The following is a 6030-nucleotide window of genomic DNA, read 5'->3' as shown; positions in this document are numbered from 1 at the left end:
ATATAGGATTATGTAATATAATTATATTATTATGTAATAATAATACTTTATTAACTATTTTTTTTTTTTTTTTATTTGAAGTTGTTTATTTACAAATTGATTATTTAATCACGGAAAATTTAATATTTTATTGTAAATCAAAAATGATTTGTTTTAGATAATATTTTCGATAACATTCAATCTATTTTACATTTAAAATGTTCACTTTTTAAATTTTCATATGAACAACATTCCTTTCATTTACGAAAACTATACGGCAGTTGAGTTGCCACAACCTTTCTGTTGTTTAACGGGGAAAACGTATTGATTTTCAACGGAAATTTCAGTTTATATGCGGAAAATTTCCGGCAGCTACGATGACAAAACCTCCCGTTATTTAACGGAAATAAACGGAAAAAACCCATTGTATTTAAACGGAAATATCCGTTTATTTACAGAATTTCCGTTTACATGTGATGGGTTTTTCCGTAAAATAACGGGAAGTTTTGTCATCGTAGCTGCCGGAAATTTTCCGTAGAAAACGCGATATTTTTTTAACAGTGAATAGCCACATCTCTAGCAGTGGAAATGGCTGTAGAAGCTAGCTCTTTTCCTGCGGATTTAGTAGCCATGATTGCTTCTCTTCCCAGTTCGGTTTTTGCAATTTTATTAGCCAAAGTAGATGCTGCTCTTGAAGCGCTTGAAGCTGCTGCTCTTCTCAAGAAATTCTTAAGCGTGTCAATTATCCCACTTCCACCCACAATATGCTTCTTAACATATCTATTTCTATAAACGATCATTTTTATTTCCATAGATTTTTTTTATTTCATATCGATATACGCGATCATAGCCTTGTACTCGTCTTTATTAATCCTATTCTGTCTCAACAGCTCATCGCAAATGGAAACAGCCACATTTCTCGACTCTTTATTTCCAGCATGCCATGCAGCGATACTCAAGTTGAGCTTTTCCACAAGAGCATTTGGATCGCTCGGAAGTATAATCACACCATAACCTTTTTTACCCTTTTTATTCATCATGAATTTTTCCCAAATAGGTTTTATAATCGTGACGTATTTTTCACTTCTGGAGGCTTTTGGTTTGTTTGGATTTGCACCAGATTCCATTGCATGCGTTTCGATTAGTATTTTTTCATAATTTTTAAGGTCGTCATCAGTGTACTTGGTTTTATCAGGTTTTGACCTTGAGATCAGCTCCCAAAGTCCTATTGTTCCATTATACTTTTCTTCACCAATAATGACATCGTTTTCATCGATGGTTACTTCTTCTTTACCGATATGCAATTTTCCACCTTCTGCATGAATTCCAAAAACTCTATCGCATAATTCTTTTTTAGATGCATATCTAGCCATGTAGTAACTTGCAACACCTCCTAAATTCATTCTTTTAATTGACGACGGCTCGCTTTCTGGGTAAGTCAAAGCCAGTGGAGTGTTTTCAACCTCTCTGTATGCGATGCTCTTTAGTTCGTTTTGCATCTTTTCATTGCTTTCAATCAGAGGCTTGTAAAGCTTGCTCAAGTCAGTCTGAAGATTAGCATCATAAATATTTTCATTCAAACTATCTTGATAGATTCTTTTTCTTCTTTCAACAAATTCTCTCACAATTTCATCCCTCTTGTTAGGGTCTTGTATTTTAAAAAAGGACATTTTTTAAAACACAAGAAAAAACTTAAACGCAGACTTATCTGTGTTTTTTAAATTAGTTTTTTAGATCTTTTGGATTCATGGAAAAATCTTTAATTTTTCTTAAACTTTTCTCTTCCTTTTTGGATCAACGACTCTTTGGTTATCTCGTCAATGTTGATTTTTGTTTTAGTTCTTATTTCTTTCATCAGGCTCTTAAACTTTTGAAGCTCGTCTAAAATCAATTCATACTCTGAATCGCTCACAACGTTGTCTACTAAAGCCTTTGAAATGTGACTGTTGATGGTGTTCAATTTCGTCTCTGCCAACACTTTGATCTTTTCATGCTTCTCCGCTTTCAATGCTAGTTTTTTGTTGACTTGTCCTCCTACAATGGATAAAAACCCCATTCCAATAGCCACACCTTCACATGCAATCGCTATAGGAGCAGCAGCGATGGTGCTCAAAGTTCCAATTCCAACAACTCCAAGTGCAACACCACCTGCTTGCAACGTAGTGTCTACAAAAGAAATGATTCTGAAAGCGCGATGGTACTTTTTGCTCATATGCACTCTCTTTTTCCTCTCGTTGTCCATCTCTTTCTGAATCTCGCTTATTTTCTGAAGATGGTAACTATGTCCTTCATCTGCAGGAGCTGTTGGAAGAACTGGATAAAGTTTAGATTTAGCATCGTAATTGTATTCCATTTTTATTAAACGAAAAAAAATATTTTTTTTCAATCATTAATGAAATTAACAAAGCATAAACTTTCCCCTTTTTTAATAATGACATCTGACTTGCTGTTATTGTAAATTTCCATGATCACATTATCCACCGACTCTGATAGTATGATACTGTGGTTGAAATAATCCAGTTTTGATTTTAGACTTTCCCTCAAATTCACTAAAGCTAATCCGCTTTTAAGTTTTATTCCAAACATAAAAATTATTTTCTGATGACTCAGTTTATTTAGTGTGATGTCTTTTTGAGCAAATATTTCATATCTAGCTCCTACTTTTGAGGGAGGATGCTTCAAATACTTGTCGAAAAAAAGAAATGATTTATTAATCGCCTTTCGATCATAATGAAAAAATTTTTTATATACATTAGTTTCCATTTTTATTATTACAAAAAAATTATTTTTTAATACATCATTTTATTCCGTACATGTATAGAATAAAATGACTATTGTCTACGTCCATTAAATATTACTGTTGGTCCTCTTTCAATTATTTCATATCGTTTTTGTTTTTTAAGAGTTAATTTTTCTTCTAATGTAATTTCAACTATAGATGGTCTCCTTATAATAAGTTTAACTTTAATTTTCCCACCAGGTTCAGTGGGTTCTGTTATAATTATTTCAGACGGAGGTATTTCAATTCTTCGTCGTCGTTCAATAATATCATGTTCTTGGTTTCTTTCTCTCTCATCGCGTATTCTGTTTGCTCTCGTTTCATAATTTTCTCCTCGGATATGACTAATTATTAAATTTCGTCGCTCGTCCCTCGTTAATTCATAGTAATATTCAGGAAAACCATCTTCAGGATCAATAATATCTTCAGGATCAATAAGATCTTCTACATCACTCATCCTCATCATTTTTATTATAGTAAGAAATTTATTTAAGTCAATTCAATTTTTTTAAATCTTGGCACACTTTCAGCATATTTTCTTCTTCGAAAAGTTTTTACCGTTTTTTAATTCTTTTCGCGGGAGACTTAAAAACTTATGAAACAAGATAATTGGCAAAAATTTCGCTTATTGAGTCGTATACATGTGCTTGACCCATTTCATCAAATCTAATCGTATACTTTCTTCCCCACTCGTCATGTGCAGTAAATTCGCATCCAGCCGCATGAATTTCTTTTTCTTCATCAAACAGATGCGCACGACCCATGGTATCAAATTCAATCACATACTTCCTCTCCATCTTTTTATTATAGTAAGAAATTTATTTAAGTCATTTTCAATTTTTTTTCATCTGTACATTAGATCCTTTGGATCCATGGAATTTCACTTGTGAAATTTTTAGACATAATAATAGACTTGTCTGAAAAGAAGGTAAAAGCTTTCAGATTGACCGACTTGAATTTTCAATTCTTCAAAAAGAATTAAAAAAAATTCTCTGAATTTTTCACGGATCCAAAGATCTTAAAAATCTAAATGTTTAAGCAGCAGAAGCACACACTCTATATTTATCATTATGAAGACCTTCACACAATGCTTCAATCTTTAATCTATTTCTTTTCTCCTCTTCATTAATGTATTCTACGCTTTCATCATCTTCGCTTTCATCTTCGCTTTCATCATCTTCGCTTTCACCATATTCGCTTTCATAACGATTATTTCTATAATAACTATATCTATACTCATTTAAATCTTCATACATTTCAAGTATATCATCAGTTAATTCACCTATTCTTTGTAATTCTAGCACATCTTTTTCAAGACTATCCAGATCTTCACAAGTTACGTTTTCATCCATAGCATTCATTCGCTCTATTATCGCACGCTGTCTGTAATTCATTTTTATAACAAGAAAAATTTATTTAAGTCATTTTCAATTTTTTCATCTGTACATTAGATCCTTTGGATCCATGGAATTTCACTTGTGAAATTTTTAGGCATAATAATATGCTTGTCCGAGAAGAAGGTAAAAGCTTCCGGATTGACCGACTTGAGCATCGCCAGAGTTGAGCGTGACAACGAGTCTTCTACCAGCTGCGACACTGGGCATGGAGTCAGCTTCTCCGAAATTTCTGTAAAAATAAATGGTGGATGTAGAGCCGATGGATGAAGTGGATTGATACAAAAGTCCAGTTGATTTGTTTTTGAAGGAAGTCACATTTGACCCGTTCCACGACGACAAGTAAAAATCTTCCAATCCAGAGGATGAAAAGAAGCATGTGCTGTCACCGTCATAACCAGGAAAGTAGGTGTAATTGTTGGTGTTGTACGGTGTCCAAGGAGTGAGTACAGTGCCGTTTCCAGGAGGCAAATTTCCGTCGTACATTCGGACTCTAGATTCCCACCAGTTTCCAGAAGCGCCAATGATGTGCATCCTGATGTATTTCAACGAGACGCCATTTCCTTTCCCGTTGGTGTTCATCAAAACGTATTCGCTGCCATAAGTGGTGTTCAAATATCGAAACGTCCTGCAGTACAGCTTGTAAAGAGGAATGGAAGCAGGAATAGAAGCAAGTGTGGAAATGAACGGCTGAATCCAATACGTGATGGCTGTAGCATTTCTGTTCACGAGTTGAATGGAGATGTCGTTTCTGAAAGGCATGTCCAGCGTGAAATATCCTCCCAAGGAAGTGGTGTTAATCATGTTGCATCCTTGCAAAGAATTGGCGTAAAAAGCTCCTCCCAAAGGAGAAAAAAGCAAATCAGTGGCGAGACCTGTTTGATCCACTCCAATTCCGTCAGTCACTTCTACATAATTCCCTACATTAATTTCTCCATCTGTAAAGATTCGAATGAAAACTTGACCTGGAATATTTGTGCCAGAGGTGCTGTATAAAACCAACCACAATCTTCTCAGCACACCAGATTTTCCGGAAAACGCAAACACAGGAGAAGTGGTTAACGCTGCTACCGTCTGAGACTTTAAGCCTAAACTGGTAAAGCTAGAGCTTGGAACGACACTGGTCAAACTCGATTTTTGCAACAACAAGTCCACATAATTTTTTGTCGCTCCATCTTGTGCGTTGGTTGGATCGAGCACATTGATTAATTTGTGCGAATTCAAATCCAAATCTGCAGTTCCTGAAGCATGCGTATCCACGTAATTTTTAGTAGCTGAATCTGAGGCTGATGTAGGTTCAGCTAAATTAGTCAGTTTATGAGCTGTCATGTTAATGTCTACGTATGAAATAGTGTTGTAAGAGACTTTGGTGTCTACATACCCTTTTGTCGCTGCGTCTTTTAAATTGGTAGGATCGCTCACATTAATCAACTTGTGAGAGTTCATGTCTATGATTCCCGTGATTGTGCTGGATCCGTCGGTTTTAACACACAGGCTCGAGCTGACGTCTACGTAATTTTTTGTGGCGGCGTCGTGAAGATTGGTCGGTTCATTCAAGTTGATCGCCTTGTGGAAATTTAAATCCAAATCTGCAGTTCCCACTACAGAACCACCTGACGCATGTGTGTCCACGTAATTTTTTGTAGCAGCATCGTGTGTGTTGGTGGGTTCACCCAAATTGATGATTTTATGAGAGTTGTAATCTAAATCTGCAGTGATGGTGCTGTTTCCATCTGTTCTTACATAGAGATCACCTGTTATGGTTGTTGATGAGGAAGGGTCATAAAAATACCTCCCCAATTCAGTTCTTCCAAATTTGTCAATCATTTTATATAGACACGACTTTTTTTTCACCAAAGTGTGTTAACAACGCTTTGA

The sequence above is a fragment of the Hydra viridissima genome, unplaced genomic scaffold (assembly GCF_058129835.1).
Source record: "Hydra viridissima isolate aposymbiotic clone 2 unplaced genomic scaffold, HvirCarnegie_v1 scaffold_1, whole genome shotgun sequence".
Lineage (NCBI taxonomy): Eukaryota > Metazoa > Cnidaria > Hydrozoa > Anthoathecata > Hydridae > Hydra > Hydra viridissima.
Note: the sequence above shows the minus strand (reverse complement) of the source record.